Raw genomic sequence first — 24,789 nt, forward strand, 5'->3', positions numbered from 1 at the left:
GCCTACTCTCCAAGTCTGGGAGGGAAAAAACTTCTTGCTCATTTTGTTACACTAGGATATAGGTGACAACCTAAATTCATCTGACAACACTACAAAAACAAGGTAAATGAATGGTGTACCAACTTAGGCTTCTGTAAGACACGAATGGGTGAAAAAGGAAAAGCTTTTCAGATTTTTGTGGCCATATGAGGATGAAAACCTATGACTGTGCTTGAGTTGTCTTAGGCACAGGAGAAAGGAGTTAGGTGGCACCAAAGTTATTTGACACCAGAAATCTGAAAGACAGTAAACATAATTTCATTCCAAATGCTGAGTCATGTTTATGGGGAAGAAGAGAAACACTTAAGACTCTCACTTCCCTGAGGTCTTGGTCTTCACTAGATTGCCTTCTGCTGAAATAATTACTTCGTGTTTTAAAATTGGGTTATGGTCATTGTTTCCTTTCTCATACCCCTACTTAGTCTTCCTACACTTTTAGTTTTAAATCAGTGTATTTGTTTCATTTGGTTTTAATACTATAAGCAAAAAAGAAGCAGTAACAAGTGTTTGTTGAGAAGGGAAGGTTTTTGTTTTTTTTAATATTGTCTGTGGAGCTAGCATAGTAATTATTGAGAGCAATTCCGAGATTAATGATTATCTCCCACTTCCCCATGAAAGTATCTTAATAATGAAAAGAAAATGCTTAGGCATATAGGAAATTGTGTTCCTGTTAGATACTCTAATCAGCAATCAAACCCTTTCAGTGGAATTCTTGTTATGTTAGGAGCAAGACAGAGGGCTAGGGATAGGGAGGCAGAAAGCTACTTAGATACTCATAAAAAGAATTGTCAAAAAAAGGCTTTAAAGTGCTATGTATTAGGCAAGAAAGAAAAATTTGTTTTTATATTTTATTCTCTTCAGAAAAGATTCATGGAACAAATAGGGCATAGTATTTTATTTTATAAGTGTCTGTGAAATCTTTTTATTTTCCTTTTCTTTTCAAGATAGAGTCTCGCCCTGTCGCCCAGACTGGAGTGCAGTGGCATGATCTCAGCTCACTGCAACCTCTGCCTCCCGGGTTCAAGCAATTCTCCCATCTCAGCCTCCCAAGTAGCTGGGACTACAGGCGTGTTCCACCAGACCTGGCTAGTTTTTGTATTTTTTAGTAGAGACGAGGTTTCACCATGTTGGCCAGGCTGGTCTTGAACTCCTGATCTCAGGTAATCCTCCTGCCTTGGCCTGCCAAAGTGCTGGGATTACAGGTGTGAGCTAACGTGCCCGGCCAGTGTCTGTAAAATCTTAAAATAATGATCATAAACCTCTACATTTTGAAATTAATGTTCATTAAATCTTTTTTTAAATTTCCATTTTTATTTTAGATTCAGGGGCTACATGTGCAGGTTTGTTTCAAGGGTAAATTGTGTGGTGCTGAGATTTGGGCTTCTATTGATTCCATCATCCACATACTGAATGTAGTACCCAATAGGAAGTTTTTCAGCCCCTGTACCCCTCCCTCCTTTTGGATTCCCCAGTGCCTATTGTTCCCATCTCTATGTCTGAGTGAAACCATGATTTAGCTCACACTTACAAGTGAGAACATGTGATACTTGGTTTTCTGTTCCTACATTTGTTTGCGTGGGATAACAGCCTGCAGCTGCATCCATGTTGCTGCAGCTGCATCCATGTTGCTGCAAAGTGATTTTGTTCTTTTTTAGGGCTGTGCATTTTTAAGAATTAACAACTTTGAAAATATGCTCTAAATAACTTATGCTCTAATTGCAAGTCAGCAATGTTTTATTGGAGAAAATTATCTACTATACAACAGTTTCCTATTTATTTTATTCAAGTCAATAGTTGAGATTAGATGTGTGTGAAGAGTGGGGGAGTGGGAACTATAGAGCAGAGGTACACGGTCTTGAAAAAGAAGATTCAGAGTAAATTGTGTGCTGATCAGGTGAAGCTTCCTTCCTTGTCTGTGCCCCTTGACCCCACTCCCATGCACACCTTTTTCCTTCTGCGTCCTTTCTGAATCCCACCAGATGCCAACATCCTTCTGCTGTCCTTTGGTTGCTCTGGGCCCCAAATTTGGCAAGAGGAATCATGTCCAATGCTTCTGACTTTTCTCTATCTCCAACTATGTCCTACCTCCTATTCTCTACCTCCTCCTGTATCCAAATCAGACTCAGGGGCTGATGGTCATGGGTTATTGATATAAGAACTGAATCTTACATCAGTTCTTGGCTTGTTAGTGAAACCGCCTTTGCAAAATTATGACCTAGACAGTGAAAGAGATCTGACTTAACCGACTCCATCTTGCTTCTAACCTACAAACTGTCCTTGTTCATTCCTGGGCGTAGGCTGAACTAACTTTGGGAGAAACTTAGTTTACAGTTTACAGTTTTAATAAAGATGGTAACAGCCCTTTCCCAAAGCAGACCTCCCTCTTGTCTGGGGACTAGATTGCCTTTGTAGGACTAACAGCCACAAAAGATTAGAAACTATGGTTTAGGAGTCATTCTGACCCTCCCTAAACTGCTTCTAAGATCAGTGCTTGAGATATTTTGCAGACCCTGCACTTGACAGATAAGCTGGTACCACCTAGATTAATAAACTGACTCCTCTGATCTTGTGGCCCTCCACCCAGGAACTGACTTAGTGCAAAAAGACAGCTCCAACTCCCTATGATTTCATTCCTGACCAATCAGCACTCCTGGCTCATTGGCTTCCCCCAGCCCACCAAGTTGTCCTTAAAAAATCTGCTCCATGAATGCTCAGGAGTCTGATTTGAGTAATAATAAAACTGATCTCCTGCACAGCTGGCTTTGCGTGAATAACTCTTCTTGCAATTCCCTTGTCTTGATGAATCAGCTCTGTCTAGGCAGCGGGCAAGATGAACTCCTCAGGTAGTTACACTAGCTAGCAATGTGAGTAGGACTAGTGGGGAAAATAATCAGGTGACATCGCATGGATTGGACCAGATCGCTTACCTCAGCATTCATTTCAAATCAAGAAACACGTAAACATCAGTTATATTCAGGCACTATGCTAGGCACTAGAGTACAAAAGTGAGTAACTGATGGTCCCATTTCCCAAGCACTGAACTGATCTGGGATAATCAGTGGGAAAGAAATCCAGGACTGGCACTCAATTCAACCAGATTATTCCTTTTCTGGGTAACATGTTGCATTTCTAGATAAATGATTAGGGTTTGAAGAAAAAATGATAAAAATATTGGTTTGATTTGTCAAACTAAAGAAAAAAAAACTGAGGCAACTTAATATAACCAGTCTCACAATGTTGCCCAGTTACAAGTAAGTTTTATTTATTTTATTTATTTATTTATTTTTGAGACGGAGTCTCACTCTGTCACCCAGGCTGGAGTTCAGTGGTGCCATATCAGCTCACTATAACCTTCGCCTCCCAGATTCAAGTGATTCTCCCGCCTCAGCTTCCTGAGGAGCTGGGATTACAGGCATTCGCCACCATGCCCGGCTAATTTTTGTATTTTTAGTAGAGATGGGGTTTCACCATGTTGGTTGGGCTGTTCTCGAATTCCTGACCTCTTGATCTGCCCACGTCATACTCCCAAAGTGCTGAGATTATAGGCGTGAGCCACCGCGCCCACCCGGCTACAATAAAGTTTTTAAAGGAAAAGAAGAGGCGGTTTCCAAGTTGTTTACCAATAATTTACATAAAAACACATAAACTATTGATTGCCTATAGATTGTTCTTCGTATCACAAATTCCAGGAACATGAAGATATGGTTGGGCAGTCAGTCATGAACAAAATGCCTTTAAACAATCGCCCCTGAGCATGAGTGTAGGGGTGCAACCTATGTCCCATACTCAAGTCTCTCTGGGCCTGATAAATTTTGCATACCTCACATTGCTCAAATGCTCTGAACTATTTTTCTTTTCTCAATTACAATTTCTTTTCTCTGGTTGCTCATTAGATTCAACTGGGGGGAGCTTTTAAACCATGGTTCTCAAACTTTAGTGTGCACCAGAACTACCTGAAGGGCTTGTAAAATCTGGGTAGCTCAGCCCCAGCCCCAGAGTCTGTGAATCAGGTCACTGGAGTACAGTTTCTATCAAGTTCTCAGGTGATGCTGATGCTGCGGGCTCCAGTGACTACACTTTTAGACCCAGTTTTGAAATACAAGGACTTGCAGATCCCACGTCCAGACCGATTCATTGGACTTGGGGATGGAAATCTGGCATTTCACCCCTCCCCACCCCCTCCCCCCAATTTTAATGTGTCCAAGGGTGAGAATCATTGCTCCTCTGTGGACTATGGATGGTTCCCTCAAGTTACTGAGTTTGAGACTTAATAAATAAATGCATTCCTCTGGGTCAACTATAGGAGTTCTGCGGTATTTAAGGACATTAAATGAGTGACTTAATACTTTATTAAAAAAAATACCACTGCGTTTTTGGTTCACACTAATTTTCTTCCTTCTTTTGGAAAGGCATTTCCGTCCATCTCCTGGATATTTTCCAATACCACGATAGAAAGGTTATTAGTACAGCACCCAGAGGTCTTCGGAGCAAAGCTCTTAAAGAAGTGGGGTCCATTTGAGCCCCAACTCCGCCTTCCTTAGGTCCCCTTGGGCTTGTCTAGCCCTAGTAGTTCCAACAAGTGAGCTGGGCATGCTCAGTGGGCAGGGTCGTTTCTTTTTTGGGGGGGTTGGGGGGGTTGCAAGTGGGAAGCCTGCTGTTCGACTGCCGGGGCTCTCCGCCTCCCCCCACCTGTATGAGGCTGGGCCTGGGGAACCTGTGCTCAGCATTCCACCCCCTGGAGCTTGGGCTTGGACTTCCCTGCGGGTCCCTGCGCTGACATTCAGGGGGGGAGCCAGGAGGCCTGGCGCGGCTTGAGCCCGCCGGGGGAGCCGGGCGAGAGTCTGGGTTCTGACGGCGGGGTCGCAGGGTCGCCCGCCTCCTGGACGCGTCCGTAGGCCTAGGGAAGCCGGCCGGCCGGGAGGTGCAGAGTAGGAGAAGCCAGATCCAGGGGCGGACAACGAGAAGTCGTCAGGTAAGTCAGCCCCGCCAGCCTGCCGGCCGGCGAGTGTCTCCCCTCCCCCAGGCAGATGGCCAGGGCGGCCCGCATGGGCGAGGGCACAGGAAATCGGACACCGCCACCGTCTTCCCCAGCCTGGCCTAGCTCAGGCTTTCCAGTCCGCCAGCCCGCTGGCAAGGCGGGGCGGAGGTCTGGAGTCCGGCACCACCGAGGCACAAAGCAGGAACTGCAGCCGCGGGCGAGGGCCCTTGCGTGTGGCGCTGCGCGACCCCACCCGGCGGCGGGAGCCGCGTCCCCGTCTAGTCACGTTCATTGGGCCGCGGAGACCTCGCTCGCCGCCCGCTCTTCGCAGCGCTTTTCCCTCCCACACCCCAGCCAACCCCAGCCCCGGTTCCTGCCCCCACTTCCGCGTTTCCCCGCTGGGCCGGAGGAGCCTGGGCCCGAGGTATCCGGGCTGGAGGTGGCGGCCTCGCCGCCCGGGTCAGCCCTCCGGGAGTGAGCAGGCGCGGGAGCGGGAGGAGGAAGTCGGGAAGTGGGAAGGCGGGGGCGCGGCCGGCCGGGCGCTCGAGTTACACCCGCCCAGCCCGCCTCGAGTGACAGCCCCGCGCGCCGCGCTGCTAGCACCCGGGCCGAGGCTCTGATTCCGGGGGGAGGCCGACTCCACCCTGGCTGGAGGAACTGGGTGCCCCTGCCCGCTGGCCCCTCGCGCGTGAGGATCTATCTCAGGTGTGTGCTTCCTGGGAGACCCCTTCCCCCGCCCTTAGGATTCTAGAGGGGAGTGGTCCCTTTCTGACCCGGGCCAGTGTTCTGGGACTCCAGTGTTGCGGTAGGTGGTGGCGGGAAACGGGAAAGATTTAGAATTTCTTCCCATCAGCAGAAGATGGACTCGCTTTTCTCTAGGGTTTCGTTGTTTATATTTTGGAGGCGGCAGTTGTAAAACAGTACAGTGGCAGGACTTTTGGGGCGAGGGTTGGTACCCCATTGAAAGTTTATGCAAACTTTTAGCTTGTAGATGGGGCTAGTCTGATAAGGATTGTTGCTCCCTTCCGAAGCAAGAGTGAGAACGAGCTTCTTTGAGAAACTCAGCGCCTGGCGTGTGACTGTCCTAGGAGGAAATGGAAGGTGCACACTGATAACTTAAAACAGCCTCCACTCCCCACGTAACTTCTACCAGCAAAAATAGATTTGCAAAGAGTGCTTTGGCAGGAAGGTGTAGCTGGGTGAATGAAGTGCTGCTCTTAGCAGATGGTCTCTAGTCTGGCTTCCACCTTGTGCAGTGGAATATTCACTCTCAGAAGAGTTCCAGAGTAATTTACAAACACAAATTCTCGCAAAGTGTTAGTGACATGGGCAACCCAAATCACACAACACATTATAAATATCATAGGAGGCAGCTATAGAAATAGCAGCTAGTCAACTTATACTTGTATAAATAGGTGAGGGGAGGAAGTTAGTAAGTGACAGGGAGTCTTTATTGCTAAAACAAAACTGTTAGTATTTTGCACGTGTTCCAAGTTTAAAGAGATGTGAAGTTTGTTTTTGGCGTGTGGAGGGTGTTGGCAGCTGTCACACTGGGCCCAGGCACTTCTTGGTAGCTACTGACCACTCTAGTCCCAGTCCTACAGTTCTTGCTAGCCCAGCACATGACAGCAGGATGCCATTGCCCAATGGAGACCGTGTGCAGCCTGGGGAACCTTGTGATGTGGATGTTGAAACCCCCCTCTGTTTCTCACAGGGGCGTTATGTCAAATTACAACACTTCCTTGACTTTTACAAATCAACTCTTCTAATACAGCAATATTTTAATGAATAAATGGATAAATATGGGGTTTTGGGTTTGAGAACCAACACTGGATTCATTGCAACAGTCCATTCTCATAGCTCACAGAGTCATTTTATTTTATAAAGAAATTCTAAGCAGCATTAGAGCTCTGCTTCTTTCTCTCTCCCTTGTGATTCATTCAAAGATGCAATGGCTTGGTTCAGGAATTGACAAAAGGGCCACAGTGTTACCAATTGTTAGTGAATATTACTACCCCCTTTAGTTTGTTGTAACTAATCATATTGTAGATATTTTAAAAGATTTGATGATGATTGTGCGTAGCTCGTGTTGGTAAACTATTACAACTCTGAATTTACTCTGTTTGGTTGTTTTCTTTCCTCTCTAGCATGTAAGTTCTATGAGAGTAGTAGGGCTTGTCCTGTCTTGCATACTTTCAAAACTCTAATGCCTGGAGTGGTGACTAGCTTGTAATACACCCTCAATAAATGTTTTCTCAATGAGTGACCTCTAATGCCTAGAGGGATGACTAGCTTGTAATACGCCCTCAATAAATGTTTTCTCAATGAGCAACCGAACTGTGGAACAAACTCTAGCTGAGGGTAGTTGCGGAGCAGGGAGCCAAAGACTTTGGCCTTAGGTCATCTTTTAAAACTCAGCCTCAATTGTCTCATTGGCAAAATATGGATACTAAATGCAATGACATGTGTGCAAGTGCTAGCAATGTACCTACCTGGCAAGTGGTAGACTTCAAAAGACTAGCTTCCATCCTGTATTTTTCCTTCTTACACTCAAATAGGAAAATATAGGCAAAGAATATAGTTAGCTTGAAAATTTGGGCAAAGAATTCTTGCATGTTGTACATGAATTATTCGTATATTTTTTTCGGTTAGTTTAGTGTGTTGGGCTGGGGAGAGGAGAGGTGAGTTAGTGGTAGCTATGGTTATTAGAGAAGGGAAGCAATTTTCAGATCTAATTTCTCAGTATCTAATTCTCAGTTTTATTTTTTTAATGTGATGATGTTTCTGTTTAGGTTTTCCAAAACTTGATTCTTTCTGTTTGTCAACACCTGGACTCGTGGGGCGATCCTAAGTGCAGAAACAACACTTCAGAAAGAGGACTAGAAATCAAATATATGAACACTAGTCTTCTTAAATGAAATGTTCTGTATTCTTGTGCAGCATTATATTGTAATAAGTGCTAGATTTAAAAAAAAAGTTATCCTCTTTTGAAAAGCTTACAGTTGTTTAACAAGGTAAAACATAGATGGAACATGATTGGAGACCAACATAAGACCTTGTACAATCATTTTTCCAGTGGTAGGATATTGGCCAGAACTGTTGTGATTATGAAGGAAAAGGTTAATATTGGCTCAAGTAGTTGGAGACAGCTTCCTGCCGAAGAGAATGTCACTTCAGTAACAGAGGGACTTATTTCCTGAAGATGATAGAAAAGATCATCTTTGTTTCAGGGATGTTTGCTATTGTGTACTCATTGTATGAAAAAGCCAACATAATCGTGTACTTCCAAAAATGATCTTTCTGTTGAAAATTATATGGGAAATCTTCAGTAAAATTTTGCATATGCAAGAAATGAATACTTGTCACTAGGTCTGTGAAGTTTAAAGCTCAGGGTTGGCGTTAGAATGGTAACTCTTCATTCTTGTCACCTTTAACACACTTGCTTAAAAATGTGTCAGATAGGTCACGTGCAGTGGATCACGCTTGTAATCCCAGCACTTTGCTTTGGGAGGCCAAGGCAGGTGGATCGCTTGAGCCCAAGAGTTTTGAGACCAGCCTGGACAACATGGAAACCCCATATTTACAAAAAATACAAAAATTAGTCAGGCATGGTGGCCTGTGCCTGTAGTCTCAGCTACTCAGGAGGTCAAAACGTGAGAATTGCTTGAGACTGTCTCAAAAAAAAAAAAAAAAAGCCAGGCAGGCACGATGGCTCATCCCAGCACTTTGGGATGGGAGGCCTGGGCAGGTGGATCACCTGAGGTCAGGGGTTTGAGATCAGCCTGGCCAACATGGCAAAACCCCGTCTCTACTAAACATACAAAAATTAGCTGGGCATGATGGTGGGCGCCTGTAATCCCAGCTACTTGGAAGGCTGAGGCAGGAGAATTGCTTGAACCCAGGAGGCAGAGGTTGCAGTGAGTCAAGATTGTGTCATTGCACTCCAGCCTGGGTGACAGAAGGAGACTCTGTCTCAAATAAGTAAGTAAGTAAATAAATACATAAATAAATAAAATAAAAGTGTCAGATGGCCTGCCAGTTACTCTATTCAGTTTTGACAATGGGGTGTATTTTATATATTTTTTACCTAGAGTATAAGGAGAAAATTATTAATCAGGGTTGAAATGCCTCTCAACCTGCCAAATTCAAAAATTGTTTCTTGGGAGATAGAGAAGAGCTGAATGGAACTAAACTAAGAAGATACTATTAAGTAAGTTTTAGTTGCTCATCAAAATACTTAAATAATTCCATCATGTCTTAAGACTTTTGAGGTAAGAAAACTTAGAAGTGATATGTTAGGGCAAGAAGAAACTAATAAAGTGTGCTTTAGTTTTCTTTGTTTTAGAATTGTTGACATGATGTGTGAAAGAAATGTAAGAGGAAGATGTGATCAAACTCAACTCCAAGTGAGAAAGACAACGGCCAATGTGGCTGCAAGCCAGGAAATCTCTAACAATTTTAGAATAGACTTCTTCCTGTAATATATAACCAGGGATTAATCTCAGGAACATTTAAGAAAAAGAAAGGAAGAGATGTTGATGCTTTGAATACCTGAGAATGTTTAGATAATGATTGTGGTCAGAATGCATCCAGAATTCTAATTTGTGTCCTGACGTGAATGTGACCAAGTTTGTTTGTTTGTTTCCTTTGGCTTGTGTTCCAGGATTTTGATCTTTTGTTAGAGGCTCTTACTAGTTCTTTGGGTTGTGTATTTCTTCCTATATCATATCTGTGCTCTTATTTCCTATTTTTCAGTTGAGAATTTTATGTTCTTTCAAAACCAGATTTCTGATTTATGCAGCAAAAACACGATTTATGATTTATTTAGGTCAGGCTTTGGTTCAATTAGTTCACAAAATTAGTGGGAAAAATTGGTTAATAGATGTCTCTCCTTCTCAAGTACAAATGTATTTTGACATATTGTGATATAGTAAGAAAGATACTTGTCCCCTATTCTGACTAACGAACTTTTAAGACCCTTGCAATCTCTGGAATGATGAGTGTCTTTTTCTACACTGCTGAGATGACAGGTGACTCTTGGTAGAACCGTAGATAGCTTCAGGATGGGGATGGGAGCTGGTGCCAGAGGAACCAACTATGTAATTAGAGGGTTAGAATTTCAGCCTCACTCCAGACCTCTGGGGAGGGGAGAGTGGCTGGAAATCAGTCAGTCACCAGTGGATAATGATTTAATCAATCACGCCCATATCACGGAGCCTTCATAAAAACCTTAAATTTTGGAAAGCTTCTGAGTTGGTGAATACATGGAGGTGCTGGAAGGAAGGCGTGCCCAGAGAGGGCACCCCTTCTCCCATTTCTTGCCCTGTGTACCTCTTCATCTGGCTGTTGATTTGTGTCTTTTATAATACCTTTTGTAATAAACTGGCATACATAAGTAGGCCCATTGTGGTGGCTCACACCTGTAAGCCCAGCACTTTGGAAGGCCAAGACAGAAGGATAACTTGAGCCCAGGTGTTTGAGATCAGCCTGGGCCATGTGGAGAGACCCTGTCTCTACAAAAAATTAAACAACAACAACAACAACAAAAAACTAGTTAGGCGTGGTGGTCCATGCTTGTAGTCCTCACTACTCTGGAGGCTGAGGCAAGAGGATCTCTTGGGGCCAGGAGGTCAAGGCTACAGTGAGCTGCGTTAGTGCCACTACGCTCCAGCCTGAGTGACAGAGCGAGACCTTGTTTCAAAAAAAAAAAAAAAAAAGAGAAAAAAAAAAGTAAATAAAGTTCTGTTAGCCATTACAGCAAATTATCAAATCTGGGGATGGGGTTGTAGGAACCCCTGATTTGTAGCTAAGTTTAACAGAAGTGTGGATATCCCGGGGCCCACTATTTTTGACTGGCATCTGAAGTGGAGGGCAGTCTCATGGGACTGAGCCCTTACCCTGTGGTGTCTGCACAAACTCTGGGCAGTTAGTGTCAGACTAAATTAAATTGTAGAACATTCAATTGGTGCCCCTAGATAGAGAGTTTCTTGCTGTGGAAAACCCATACATTTGGTGTCAGAAGTATTGTGACTAGAGGAATAATTTTTCTTTATATATGTATTGGCAAAACTTAAAGACATTATTTGGGGACATCTTTTAATTATTCAAATGAAATAATTATTCATGTACTATATTTTGGACAGTGAGATACTGTCAAAGTCTGGGTACTTTAGAACAATGACTGATTTAGATTTTTCAAGCGTTATATTTTTTGAATGCTGAAATGTCCTCTGTGGAATCTCATGCTGGATTGTCCACGTATATCCTTCTATAAAAGGTTTTAATATAGGGGGAAAAACAAACCCCACAAACTATGACAGACAGATTGTTTTCTGAAATCGAGATTTCTAGAAGCTGCTACTGTCAAATGAGATAACCTCTGAGTATTACTTGGTAACAATGGGGTGACATGCTTAGAATGCTTTGCTACTTGTATCTGCTGATGACCACCAAGGCCAAGCAGAAACTTTAGATAGCTAGACACGTGTATGGAACAAAAGTTTATGTTCAAGGTAAACTTGTTAGGAAAACTTTGGTCAAGATTCCAAGAAAACATAAAATAAGCTTCTAAGTGTACTTCAAAAGTGACGAAAATAATACAGTTCAGAGTACTAGGTTCTCAAAAGTTGCTTTCTTTTAATTTTAACTGAATAAAATAAAGGATATTGGCTAAGTGGTGGCTCATGCCTGTAATCCCAGCACTTCGGGAGGCCAAGGTAGGAGGATCGCTTGAGCCCAGGAGTTTGATACCAGCCTGGGCGACATGTGAGACACTGTCTCTACAAAACATAAAAAATAAACTGCGTCTGGTGGTGCGTGCCTCCTACTTAGGAGGCTGAGGTGGGAGGATCCCTTGAGCCTAGGAGGCTGAGGCTGCAGTGAGCCATGATTGCACCACTGCACTCCAACTTCGGTAACAGAGCAAGACCCTGTCTCAAAAAGATAGATGAATAGATAAATAATAAAAAAACAATAAAAAGAAAGGATGTTTTGTTTCATTGTGGTAATGCCCAAACTCCTTTGATCATGTCACTCTCTCTGCTCCACTGTTCCATGGGTTACTCTGCTCTATTTGATCAAGTTCTAAATATTTGTCTTGGAATTAATTCAAGGACTCCTCCATTCTCACCCTAATATTAAGGTGCTGTCCTTATCTTCTCTATGATCCAGTCACATTGGGCTAGTTGGAATTCCCTAAATATATATTCCTACGCTGTCCCTATTCTGATGTTCTTCCTTTTAATTCACTTTTTGAAATCCTAACAAACCTTGAGTGCCCTGACCCCTGGCTACTAATTTTTATGACATTTTCCCTCACAGCCCCAGTCAGAAATGTCTTGTATATTTTCTAAACCCTTCAGCTACTCTTTTTATGCTACTCATAATTCCCTTATAGATGCTTGTCTCCTGTAATTATTTGCAGACATGCATAATTTCCTTTCCTATGGAAGATCATGCTGGATCTTACACAATTTTATAGACCTCACATGCCTAATCCAAGTGCCGTTCATGTGGGTGACACCTAGTAAGTAGTTGTTCATGAATGGTTGCCCCATAATTCAGTCAGACCCTAATTCAAGCAATAAGTGATAAGAGTGTATTGGGTGTAATTGGACACCAGATACCACACAGGCAGGTGTATTTCAGGTAATCTATTCAACTGGATACTTTACACTGTATGTTTTTTAGGCATCTCCCTCCCTACACATTTGGCAGTTTTAATCTTTTTATTTTTATCTCAAAAAATTTTTCCCTCTCTTAAGGTGCTGAGAGGTTTAATATCTTAAGGATATTTAGGAGAGGGAAGGGGTGAAGTGACATTATAAAAGGAATCCTTGAAGAAAATCAGTGGAGGCATCTACAAATAAGGAGGCCACTTAATGTCCACTGAGGACTCAGCACCCCTGTCAGGACACCAGAGCTTCCTTCTTTTCACCAATTTCTCCCTTCCCCCACTTACCCACCTAATCCAATCTCTTAACAATCTAGAAAATGAATTCCTAACAAGATGACTTATAAAAATTATTTTGTCACCCTTATCAAAGGTGTTGGATTCTATGGGGACAACGCCTTGGGGACCATGTATGTAGGCTAAGTCAAAGGTGGGCAGTGCCTACTTCTGAGCATCCCTGCAGCCACATTATAGCCACTCCAGTGTGGCTTTGGTTAGCGTCTGGACCTTTCACTTTTCTCCTCTGTCAAATAAGGTGGCTGGATTGGATGAATTTGAAATCCATGGAGAGCATGAAATGTTTATTTCTCTTGTCCTACCTAAAAGGAAGCCAGTCCTGGCCACTGGGTTCTGTTTGCCTCTGGACCCTGGCCTAGATTTTCCTTTTATTTCCTGGAGTTTGGGGTTTCTTTGCCCTCAGCCTCTCCAGGTATAGCATTCACATCTAGAGGCTGCCACATTCTTTTATCTCTCTTCAGGATTATGCTCATAGGACCTATCAGAATGAGTATATTTTCACTTTTTTCTTTCATTATGTTTGCTAGTATTAACCCCTTTTCCCCATCCCCACCCACCATTAAGTAGCTGGGATACTTATCTAAAAAAATATAGATACTGTGGGGGGCAGTGGCTTATGCCTGTAATCCCAGCACTTTGGGAGGCCAAGGCAGGTGGATTGCTTGAGCCCAGGAGTCTGATACCAGCCTGGCCAACATGGCAAAACCCTGTCTCTACTAGAAATACCAAAATAGGTGTGGTGGCGGGTGCCTGTATTCCTAGCTACTCAGGAGACAGAGACACAAAAATCGCTTGAACTTGGGAGGTGGAGTTTGCAGTGAGCTGAGACCGTGCCATTGCACTCCAGCCTGGGCAACAGAACAAGACTGTCTCAAAAACAAATACACACACATACACACACACAAACACTAACATAATTTTATTTATTATTATTTTTAAAGACAGAATCTTGCTCTGCTGCCCAGGCAGGAGTGCAGTGGCACATTTACAGCTCACTGCAGCTTTGAACTGCCTCATGCGATTCTTCCGCCTTAACCTCCTGAGTAACTAGAATGACAGGTGTGTGCCACCATGCCTGGCTAATTAAAAAATATTTATTAGAGACAGTGTCTCACTATGTTGCCCAGGCTGGTCTTGAACTCCTGGTCTCAAGCAATCCTCCTGCCTTTGCCTCAGAAGTGCTGGGATTACAGGCATGAGCCCCTGTGCCTGGCCAGATTCACAGAATTTTAAAATAGGAACGAGTTTAGCAATTTAACCTAACCTGGTCTTTTTCTTATTAATAATAAATAGCAATGACAAGTATTTATTAAGCAGTTGCCATTTTCTAGGCACTGTGCTGAGTACTTTGTTTACATTTTTAAATGTATCAACAGTGAACCCTGTCATATCAGGGAGCAAACAGGCACAGAGAAGTTAAGGGACTTACAAAGCCACGCATGTAGTTATTTTCTGGTATGGCAGAAACTGCCTTAAGAACTGTTTTAAAAACAATAGAATGGAGAGATAATCCTATTCCTATTTCTGTAATGTATTTCCTGGCTTTTGCTACATTATATTCCACTGCCCAACTCATTGAACTTTGCCATTTGACACCTAACACTTCCCAGTTCTTTACCTTGTAGTTCACTAGTTTTCACCAGTGATGCTGAACTTGTTTAAATAGTTGCATACATAGCACAGCATGCCTATAATGACATTGCTTATGATTTGACTTGTAGGAATCCATGACATTGTTAAAATTTTCTTAGTCTTAATGGATGTAGAAGCAACGTGCAACTTGCTATCAGTCTTCTTTTCCACTCCTATACTTGGGTTTCTGATGGTTATTGTGAAAATGAAAATGATTGTGTGTATTGGAGATGTATAAAAATGTATGTTTTCCAGACTTAGTCATGAGAGAGTTCTCTTACCTTTTTCTGTGTAATACATTTTTCTATTTCTTGCTTTAGTTGTTTTCAAACTTTCAGCATTTTCTTGGAGTCTTTTATGTCACCCATGTATTTCTTTATTAAAAGATGATGGTTAGTGGTTAGGGTAGGCTCAACTGTCATAACGGAAAGACCTGAAAATAGATACAAGCTCAAGCACAAGTTTAATTTTTGCTTATATCATGGTCTTTGTTGGTGGATCACTTTCCTCTCAATGATTCAGGCACTCTGGATTCTTCCATTTTATGACTCAACAGTTCCTTAGGGCTTTCTTTTCAACTACAGCCAGCCAGTGGATGGTGAAAGGGAAAGTCAAGAAGCATATCTACTTTCTAAGCACATAATCTTATTTTTTTGAGATGAGTCTCGCTCTGTCGCCCAGGCTGGAGTGCAGTGGCGCGATCTCGGCTCACTGCAACCTCTGCCTTGTGGGCTCAAGCGATTCTCCTGCCTCAGCCTTCTGAGTAGCTGGGATTACAGACTTGCGCCACCACGCCCAGCTAATTGTTGTATTTTTAGTAGAGATGGGGTTTTGCCATGTTGACCAGGCTGGTCTCGAACTCCTGGACCTCAGGCAATCCGCCCGCCTCAGCCACTCCAAGTGCTGGGATTACAGGTGTGAGCCACTGCGCCTGGCCTGAAACACATAATCTTGAATGAATACATTAGTTCTGCTCATATACCATTGGCTGGAAGTCTGTTGTGTAGTGATACTTACCTGAAAGGGAGATTGGCACATGTAGTCTAGCTGCAAGTCCAGGAAGAAGAGTATATGCATTTTTGATAATGACTTAGCTGTCCCCTAAGTGTCCTTGCAGTGTTTTTTTTTTTTTTTTTTTTTTTTTTTTTTTTAAGATGAAGTCGGGCTCTGGCACCCAGGCTGGAGTGCAGTGGTACGATCTTGGTTCACTGCAACCTCTGCCTCCTGGGTTTAAACCTCAGCCTCCAGAGTAGCTGGGATTACAGGTACGTGCCACCACGCCTGGCTAATTTTTGTATTTTTAGTAGAGACGGGGTTTCACCATGTTGGCCAGGCTGGTCTCGAACTCATGATTTGCCTTCCTTGGCCTCCCAAAGTGCTGGGATTACAGGCATGAATCACTGCCCCCGGCCCTTGCCTTCTAGTATACTGAGAGAATTGAAATAACATGTCAAATCTTAATATTTTTCTCCATTCCACATCATTTCTATATCTGAATCCATCAACCCCTCATTAATTCTTGACTTAGAGGTGGTTATCCAAAGTTGATGCTTTCCCCCATACTCTGGATTCCCCATTCCCTTCAGATGTCTTATTCTATGAAATTTTTCTATGCTTACCTGTTTTGTATTTATTTGTTTGTTTGTATTGGAGATGCTGAGATGCATTTCAAATATTTACAAGAATGCTCAAGATTCTCCCATTACAAAAACAAACAAGCAAGACCAATAACCAACATTGCCCCTGTGCCCCATTCTGCCTTCTTGCTACATGCTCTCTTTCTCCTTTCCTTCAAGCTCTTCTTCCTTAAAGTACCTTTTGTGCCTTATTTTTCTACTTCCTCACCTTCCATTCACTCCACAACTTTTGGAATCTGTCTTTTATCTCAGATGAATCACTCTGTGTCTTTCTTTCCCGAGACAGGGTCTCACCCTGTTACTCAGGCTGAAGTGCAGTAGCACCATCATAGTTCATGGCAGCCTGAAACTCCTGGGCTCAAGCGATCCTCCTACATCAGCCTCCTGAGTGGCTGGGACCCCAGGTTCAGGCCATCATACCTTATTGATTTTTAAAAATTTTTATAGAGATGGAGCCTTGCCATGTGGCCCAGGCTGGTCTTGAACTCCTGGGCTTAAGCGATACTCCCTCCTTAACCTCCCAAAGTGCTGGGATTACAGGTGTGAGCCTGGCCCAAATCTGCTCTTGTTATGATTATGAGTGTCCTCTTGACTGACAATCAATGAAATTTTATTACTTAAAATTGCCATGATTCTGCTCATTCTCTTTTCTGTGAAACTGAGTTTTCACTAGGCTATTGTGACATCTTCTCTTGGATTACGCCTTATGGATCTCTTTGCAGGTTCTTTGCCTTGAGCCTTGATATTGGAATTCCCAGGGTCTGTCTTTAGTTCACTCTCTTTTCTCTGTTGATGCTTTTTCCACCAAGTTCATCAATATCCCTGATTTCATTCAATCCCAAATCAACATTCTTAGGCAGACTTATTCGCTAAACTCAGGCATTTCCACTTACATGTCCCATAGTTGGGTCAGGACCCATAATTTCTTCCTTCTTTCATATGCTATTCCTTTCCATATTGACAAATGCCATCATCTTTTCTCTCACTGCCTACATCATCCATCCATTTGTTTGTTAGGTCTATCAATCACCTAATATGTGTCAGTAATTTTTCCTTTTTTTTTTTTTGAGTCTTGCTCTGTTGCCTAGGCTGGAGTGCAGTGGCACGATCTCGGCTCACTGCAACCTCTGCCTCCCAGGGACAAGCAATTCTCTGCCTCAGCCTCCCAAGTACCTGGCATTACAAGCACCCGCCACCACACCTGGCTAATTGTTTTGTATTTTTAGTAGAGCCGGGGTTTCACCATCTTGGCCAGGCTGGTCTTGAGCTCCTGACCTTGTGATCCACCTGCCTTGGCCTCCCACAGTGCTGGGACTACAGGTGTGAGCCACTGTGCCCGGCCTGTCAGGAATTTTTCTACAAATAAGATTATAGTGATACACAAAACACACAGTTTCTGCTTTTGTAGAATTACATTTTAGTAGGGGACAAAGAAATAATAATGCTTATATAAAGGAGAGATATGAGAAGGTAAGAATTGTGTGAATACTTTGGATTTGAATCATTTGGAAAGGCCTCTGAGGACTTGACATTTAAGCTGAGTCGTGAATGACCGGAAGGAGCTTGCCATGCAAAGTTGAGCAGAGCATTCCAGGTAGAGGCAGCTGGCCCCAAAACAGTAATAGTAATCCTGATTTGACAGACATCAGAAGGCAAATAAATCTGGAACTTAGTGGGTAAGAGTGAGAAGTGTTTGTATTGGTGTCCTGTGGCTGCTGTAACAAATTGAGAGGTGACAAACGTGCTGCCGGCCGTCTCTCGCTCTCAGTGCCTCCTCGGCCTGGGCCCCACTCTGGCCGCGCTTGAGGAGCCCTTCAGCCCGCTGCTGCACTGTGGGAGCCCCTCTCTGAGCTGGCCGAGGCTGGAGCCGGCTGCCTCTGCTTGCGGGGAGGTGTGGAGGGAGAGGCGCAGGCGGAGGCGCGGGCGGGAACCCAGGCTGTGCAAGGCCAGCGTGAGTTCCGGGTAGGTGTGTGCTCCGTGGGCCCGGCACTGGGAGCGGCTGGCCGGGGCCGCCAGCCCCCGGCAGTGAGGGGCTTAGCACCTGGGCCAGTAGCTTCACAGGGTGCCCCGGGTCCCCTAGAAGTGCCGGCCCGCGGGCACTGTGTTGGAATTCTCACAGGGCCTCAGCTGCCTCCCTGCGGGGCAGGGCTCCGGACCTGCAGCCCGCCAAGCCCGAGCCTCCCCACCCCCGCCCCCGCCCCTGCCCCTGCCATAGGCTCCTTCACCGCCTGACCCTCCCCATGCGAGTGCCGCCCCCTGGGCTGCGGTGCTCGGTCCCATGGAAGTTGGTCCCATCGACCGCCCAGGGGCTGAGGACTGCCGGTGTAAGGTGGGACTGGTGGGCAGCTCCGCCTGGGTCCCTGGTGCAGGATCCACTAGGTGAAGCCAGCTGGGTTCCTGGGTCTAGTGGGGACTTTTGGGAACCTTTATGTCTAGCTAAGGGATTGTAAATACACCAATCAGCACCCTGTCTAGCTCAAGGTTTGTAAATACACCAATCCGTATTGTGTATCTAGCTAACCTAGTGAGGACTTGGAGAACTTTTCTGTCTAGCACTCTGTGTCTAGCCCAAGGATTATAAACATACCAATCAGCACTTTGTGTCTAGCTCAGGGTTTGTAATTACACCAATCAGTACTCTGTGTCTAGCTCAAGGTCTGTAAATACACCAATCAGTACTCTCTATCTAGCTAACCTAGTAGGGACTTGGAGAACTTTTCTGTCTAGCATTCTGTGTCTAGCTCAAGGATTGTAAACGCACCAATCAGCACTCTGTGTCTAGCTCAGGAATTGTAAATGCACAAATCAGGACTCTGTCAAAATGGACCAATCAGCTCTCTGTAAAATGGACCAATCAACAGGATGTGGGTGGGGTCAGATAAGGGAATAAAAGCAGGCTGTGGGAGGCAGCCAGTGGCAACTTGCTGTGATCCCCTTTCACGCTGAGGAAGGTTTGTTTTATTCTTTACAATAAATCTTGCTGCTGCTCACTCTTTTGGTCTATGCTGTAACACTCACTGTGAAGGTCAGCAGGTTCACTGCTGGTATCAGCGAGACCAGGAACCCACCAGAAGGAAGAAACTGCAGGCACATCTGAACATCTGAAGGGATAAACTCCAGACTATCATCTTTAAGAACTGTACCACTCACTGTGAGGGTCCACGCTTCATTCTTGAAGTCAGTGAGACCAAGAACCCACAAATTCCAGACACAAAATGACCACAAACTTGGTGGCTTAAAACAATGGAAATTTATTCGCTCCTGATGCAGGAGGCCAGAAATCTGAAGTTAGTTTCATTATGCCAAAATCAAGGAGTTAGCAGGATATGCTCCTTTCTGAGGAGTGAATCTGGTTCTTAACTCCTTAACTCCTTCATGTTCTGGTGGCTTCTGGCGTTCCCTGGCTGTGGCTGCGTGATTCCTGTCTCTACTTCTGTGGTCACATCATTGCGTTCTCATCTGTATCAAATCACCCTCTGTCTTCCTCTTACACGGATGTAAAGTGATTACATTTAGGGCTCCCCCTGGTAATTCAGAATAACCTTTCCCTCGGTGTTAATTTAATCACATTGGTGAAAAAAAATTTTTTTTTTGGCCTAACATTCACAGTTTCCAGGGATTAGGGTGAGATGTGTTGTGGGCGTCATTATTTAACCTACTGCAGTGTTTTAAGAGAAGCTTTAAAAAATAGCAAGGGCTGGACCCTATAGGTCTTTATAATCCAAAGTGAGATGTTTAGATTTCATTCTGGGGTGCTAGAAACAATTAGAGGATTATATGGAGGCAAGAGAAATTGTGTGGTTTTACCGTAAAATAGTCTTAATTTTTTTTATGGTACATTTCCAAGAAGAAAAGTTAAACTAAAATTAATTAATTAAAAGCTTAATTTCTCCCCAACAAGAGAGTATTGTGTAAATGCTAAGAAGATTTTGTTGGGTAGAGTTGAGGTTTGGAGGGCCACAAACAATTGTATAATATGCAGCATTTTTTCACTTGCCAAGAAGCAACTGTGAGTGATATTGCTCCCATTGAGAATACATGCTGTCAAAGACTATGCTGGCTGCTACTAGTAAACAGAATATGGGAAGTGGGGGTTGGTCCATTTGAGAACTGAGAACTTATTATTGAGAACTTATTATTGGATGGACAACCATTGTATTAAAGATAGAAAGAAGTGGGCTGGGCGCGGTGGCTTATGCCCGTAATCCCAGCGCTTTGGGAGGCTGAGGGGAGTGTTATCACTTGAGGCCGGGAGTTTGAGACCAACCTGGCCAGCATGGCGAAACTCCATCTCTACTAAATATACAAAAAAAAAAAAAAAAAAAATTAGCTGGGCATGGTAGCACATGCATGTAATCCCAGCTACTAGGGAGGTTGAGGGAAGAGAGTCACTTGAACCTGGGAGGTGGAGGTTGCAGTGAGCCGAGATCGTGCCACCGCACTCCAGCCTGGGTGACAGAGAGACTCTGTCTCAAAGAGAAAAAGGATAGAAAGAAGTGGATAGATTTAGGATATATTTTTGAGATAGAGTTAGTTGGGCGAACTTGACTGCTGGATTTTTTGGAGGAAAGGAAAAAGAATAAAACAAAGGCTTGCATTTTTTATTTGAGCAGCTGACCCACTTACTGAGAAGGGGAGGGCTGGGAGAGAGGCAGACTTGATGGAAGATAGAAAGTGTTCTGCTTTGGCTAAGTTTGAAGTGATTATTAGCTATTCCTTTGGAGATGTCAGACCATTGGGTGAATGGGGTTTGGAGATTCTGAGAGAAGTTTGGCTGAGAATACAGACTTAGGAATTATTTGCATATAGGTTATATTTGATACTGGATGGAGTTATCTACAGAGAATGTATATAGAGAGAAGCAGGCCACTGAGCAACTGTTATATAGAAGAGGAGGAGGAGTTGCCAGTGGGATAGGAAGGAAAGCAGAAGAGCGTGGTGTCTCTGAGGCTAAGAGTTCAAAACATATTAAAAAAGAGATGGTTCTACTATGTTAATTATAGAGATTACATTTGGTGAAATGAGGTAATTTGTGATTTTGACAATTTGACATACAGTTTAAGAAGAGAGGCTGGGATAAAGTTTATTGGATTGAATTGTGGAAGTGGAGACAGTGCTTATAGACAACTCTTTCAAGAAGTTTTGTTATGAAGGAAAGCAGAGAAGTGGAACAGTTCTTGGAAGACGATATTGGTCAAGAGAGGGTTTGTTAGAACTAGAGGATAATACAGTGAATTTCTATACTGACAAAATGATTAAGTAGAGAAGAGGAGCTGATGAAGGTAGGAGAGAGTGATAGGTAATTGTTGAAGAGCAAAATTTTTAAAGAGCCGTGAAGGAAGGGGATCTAGTGTACAAATAGAATGGTTGGTCTTTACTTGAAACCGGCACATTTTATTAGTAAAAAGAAGGACTGCAGAGAGAATGAGTACAGAGGTGGATAAGTCATCATTTGGGTGGTGGGAAGATGGAATTTTTACCTAGTTGCGTCTACTTTCCCAGTGAAGTGTGATGATTTTGGGGTGTGGAGGGGTGAAACAGGTTTGGGAAAAGAGATTGGAAATGGCTATTTTGAAACATCCTGGGGAAATGTAATATGATTGTGGGTCAGTGTGGATTGCACATTACTGATTTGCAGCTATGAATTTAAATTGAGACTAGTTGTGGTTACGTATTTTTTCCCAGGCGATTTCTTCAGCTGTTTGGGTGGAGATGTGAAACAGGCAGATAGTTGGGTTTAACCGGTTTGGGGATTTGCCGAGTTAGAATGAAGCATGAAGAGAGGAGCAAGGGAGTTAAGGGTGCTTGGAAGGGAGAAATTACAATGATGGACCTAATTTATTCTAAGCTAGGCAGCAGGAGAAGTGACTGATAGTGAAGCAAATAGTAGGGTCAGTGAAGGGCCAGATAATGCCAAGACGGTGGAATGGAAATTCCAGATTACAATAGATAAACTGAAGAAAGAGAAGGTAGTGTTTACAGTGTGGGGTGCTTGAGGCTGGAGTCTGCGGAGTTGATATAGTGAGGATGCCCAATTCAGAGGTTATGATAATGAGGTAGGGTTAAAGCAAAGGTCATCAGAGGTGAGGTGGTTGAGGAATTGGAGCCTTCATGTAGTTGTAGAAAACAGCAATGATGGCCAGGCCTGTAATCCCAGCACTTTGGGAGGCTGAGGCGGGTGGATCACCTGAGGTCAGGAGTTTGAGACCAGCCTGGCTAACATGGCGAAACTCTGTCTCTACTAAAAATACAAAAATTAGCCGGGCATGATGGTGGGCGCCTGTAATCCCAGCTACTTGGGAGGCTGAGGCAGGAGAATCGCTTGAACCCAGGAAGTGGAGGTTGCAGTGAGCTGAGATCGCTCCACTTCTCTGCCGCCTGGGCGACAAAGCGAGACTGTCTCAAAAACAAAAAACAAAAAAAAGAAAACTGCAATGATGAAGACGGATGAGTTTGGAAAGGGAAATAGGCGTGAAGGTCATCAGCAAATGAGGGGAAATAGCAGTAGATGGGTAGGTGACAGAGAGAAGGGATAATGGGTGGTAAAGTCTAATGGCATAAACTTTAGACAGGTAAGACTTTTGAAAGAGGATTGAAGAGAAATTAGAAGGTGAGCTGGAGAGACACATAATCCACCTCTGGGTTAGGGGATCTTGGGGATATGAACAGAGTTGTTACTCAAAGTATTTAACAACTCATATGAAATGGTAACCTGCTGTTGTAGGTCTTCCATCAGGAGCAGGATTCTGGGGGCCTTTTGTGAAGCTAGATATTAACTCTTTAATCTCTTGATCGTAACCAATTGTCAACCGGTTGAGAGGTATTTTGATGCGTTAGCAACTGCCATAGCCATCCTTTATACTGGCTGAAACTAGACTTAAGTATGAGAATATAGGGCCATGTGTGGTGTCTCAGGCCTGTAATCTCAGTGCTTTGGTAGGCCAAATGGGAGGATTACTTGAGGCCAGGAGTTCTAGACCAGCCAGGGCAACATAGTGAGACTTTATGGAAAAAAAAAAAAAAAAAGTGAAAATATAACCAAGCTTCTCTTTATAGGATACTGGGAAAACAGTGTTATTAGGGCTCAGCCTCCGAAATTCAGGTTAAATCTTACTTTCTTTGTGTTTTCAAGTTTTAGTTTGGTGAAAGGAACACTCAGAGAAGAGACTATAATGGAGTTTGCTGGGGATAGGGAAGATGAGAGATGGGGCAGATTGGTCTTCTGGTGATGACTGAGGAAAAGAGGGCTGTGGAGCATGCTAGGGTTAGTCCGGGTGATGTCTTGGGGGAAATTGGGTGGGGACCATGTGGCAGCTCCTGTTGCGTAGTGGCCAGGGGTGAGCAAAAGCCATCTTAGAGTGTCTGTAGCCCAGGTCATCTCCTGAAGACGTAGTGGCCAGTTGGAGTATAGAGGCCTTCTTGGCGACCAGCTGCTTTTTGGTGGCTAATATCATGAGGCGCTCTTAGGGCCTCTTCTCAGCCAGGATGGTGGTGTAACCCTTGGGGGAGAGAAAGGGGTCTTCTGTTTGAAGAACTAGGGACTGCCGCTCCCCGGGAGCAGTCATCTTAGCAACTCTTCCTCCAAAATGGATTTGGACTTTGTGCTGTCCCCTGTGTTATGACTGTCGTTGTCTTAGTATGGACTCTTAGGAGTTGCATCCAGTCTCCTGACTGCCCTGAATCCAGTCTTCTGATTTCCTTACTCCCAGATTCACATTCTTTTAGTTTATCTCTCAAGACTGCTCTGGAAAATTAGGAATGAGGGAATGGTCTTTTAAGTTCAACCATGGTTCTATCTAATCCTACTAGGAATGTTGTGAAGATGAATGTAACACATATAAATTGACTAGCACAGTCCTTATAACACAGTATGTAGCCAAAGCATATGCTTAAAAGCCTTTGTGGACAATCCTTTGTCTAATGACAAAGTTCAAATTCCTTTAACTCATATATAAGATTTCCAGTGATTTTTCTGCCTTGCTCCATTGAGTTTCATTACCTCCTTACTTATGATTACTAATTCCACCCTTTGCCCTAGTCAGACCACACCCTCTTGTTCTTGAAAATGATATATTCTCTCATACCATTATGTCTTTGCTCATAGTCGCTCTGGATACAGTAAACCTTCACTGTTAAAGTTAAATATTGCCTTCCATAGAAAGCTCCCCTGATGCTTCCTGCCTTCTCTTTCCTTCAGGGGTAAGTACTCCCTTAGCCTCTTATTCTTATTTGTATCATTTGTGTTTGTGTTAGAATGCTCCTCTCTAAGCTATTAGTTTCTTAAAGGCAGAAACCAGTAAGTGATTCATCTTTGTTTGCCCATGGTCTAATACAGTAGGTGCCCCACAAATGTTTGTTGAGTAAATTAAAACTCACTGCATATTTGAATTTCCATGTTGCCTTTGTTTGGTTAAATCTAAATTATATTTTATATGTCTTTTTTTCTTTTTTTCACTTCTTTTTTTTTTTAAAAGTGCAGGAAAATTTTCTAATAAAGTAGTGGATGAGTGCAGAAAAAAACTAATGTCCGTGTA

At 43.6% G+C, this 24,789-nt stretch overlaps 1 protein-coding gene across 3 annotated transcripts in view; it reads left to right on the forward strand.

The window, feature by feature from the left end:
* Positions 1–4,369: 4,369 nt before the first annotated feature.
* Positions 4,370–24,789, forward strand: part of GPD2 (glycerol-3-phosphate dehydrogenase 2) — a 149,162-nt gene continuing 128,742 nt past the window's right edge. Inside the window, exon 1 of one of the 3 annotated variants that reach the window (XM_003907492.5) lies at positions 4,370–5,011. The gene's annotated coding sequence lies outside the window, so the exon portion shown is untranslated. Of the gene's footprint in view, positions 5,012–5,401; positions 5,723–24,789 lie in introns of those variants that run through there. The other 2 variants (XM_003907491.5, XM_017946541.3) reach the window with 2 other exon arrangements.

This window comes from Papio anubis, chromosome 10 (genome assembly GCF_008728515.1).
Source record: "Papio anubis isolate 15944 chromosome 10, Panubis1.0, whole genome shotgun sequence".
NCBI lineage: Eukaryota > Metazoa > Chordata > Mammalia > Primates > Cercopithecidae > Papio > Papio anubis.